Source organism: Ctenocephalides felis, unplaced genomic scaffold (genome assembly GCF_003426905.1).
Source record: "Ctenocephalides felis isolate EL2017-DRISC unplaced genomic scaffold, ASM342690v1 CF-g0.4_SCAFFOLD_03570, whole genome shotgun sequence".
NCBI classification, from domain to species: Eukaryota; Metazoa; Arthropoda; class Insecta; order Siphonaptera; family Pulicidae; genus Ctenocephalides; species Ctenocephalides felis.
Window position 1 is genome coordinate 185,970 of NW_020539724.1, and position 1,851 is coordinate 187,820.

Sequence of the window (1,851 nt, forward strand, 5' to 3'; positions counted from 1 at the left end):
AAAGCTTAGTCCGCAAATAACAATTAAAAAAAGATGTTGAACCATATAAATCTAATAACCGAAGTATATTTATCAATAAAATATATATTGAACACCATTTTGTTGTAAATTCTGCATATTTATCTTGAAAATAAATTAAGAGTAGTAGCTAGCATTAAAAGAAACTTAGCATAAAAAATATTCTTATCCTTATCCGTAAAATACCAGCAGAGTTAAATCTATATATTTCAGGCTTTATAGAATATTATGTCATATAAAAATCTTATTAGTTAACAAAAGCATATATAGATGAATTTTAACTTTCGAATATTGTGTTGTGTCTAATATTTTTCGTAATTCCTGTAACATTTTCAAAGTGTCCTAATTAATGTTGATATATGTAGATATTAATTACATATAATACTTGCAGTATAATTACAAAATGAAATTAATCATATATTATCATTTTAGATTGTAGTATTTTCAATATAACTTCTTTGCTATAACATACTTTATTTTTTTTTGCCCCAATCTCCTGCATGCGCTAGGACGAATCCTAGATTTAATGTAATATTTTCTCTTGTCCAATCTTCATATTTTTTTTGTATGGCTTCTGGAAATGATTTTCAATAAATTTGAATACACAGATGTTAACTTATACCTCAACATGTTGAGGTATAATTTAACGTAACGTAAAGTTATAATATGATAATATGATATAATACAATATATAATATATAATATGATATACATATATTATTAGAATTATATATATATATATATATATATATATATATATGTTTAATTTGAGTTTAATATTCGGGCGTAACATCAATAAAAATATTTTTATTGATGTTACGCCCGAATATTAAACTCAAATTAAACATATATATCAACATCAAATTCAAGACTATTCAAATATATATGATATTATAATGATACATACGAATTATAATATTGGACAGTTTTAAACCAGTAAAATTTAGTTTTCCTTTTCTTCCTTTTGCGGAATACAACTTGGCCATTTCTTTTGTTAACAATTGTTGCAAAAGGGCGCGCACTGTCGCCCTTTCGTTTAGCATGTTTTGTATATTATCTGCCAGCTCATTTATCTATTATGAATATTTTTAAATATATATATATATATATATATATATATATATATATATAATATAATGATACATACGAATTATAATATTGGACAGTTTTAAACCAGTAAAATTTAGTTTTCCTTTTCTTCTTTTGCGGAATACAACTTGGCCATTTCCTTTGTTAACAATTGTTGCAAAAGGGCGCGCACTGTCGCCCTTTCGTTTAGCATGTTTTGTATATTATCTGCCAGCTCATTTATCTATTATGAATATTTTTAAATATATATATATATATATATATATATATATATATATGTTATAATGATACATACGAATTATAATATTGGAAGATTTAATCCAGTAAAGTTTAATTTTCCTTTTCTTCGTTGGCCTAATACAGCTTGGCCATATCTTTACAGCTTGGCCATATCTTTAGTTAACAACCGTTGTAAAAGGGCGCGCACTGTCGCCCTTCGGTGTTTAGCATGTTTGGCATGCTATCTGCCAGCTCATTTATCTATTATGAATATTTTAAATATATATATATATATATATATAACATATAATATATATATATATATACGATATATATATATTTCTTACCAGGTGTAAGGCAAAAGTTCGGTTTCTAATTTTTTTTCGAAGATCTCATTTCTTTAATACTTTTTAATGGTAAAACTGGCTCCTCCTCTTTGTCTGAAACTGAAAACATAAAATTTCAGTTTGATTTTCCATCATTTCTTGAAGATCAAGTGTAATTTCTCCAACATTGTCGACAAGT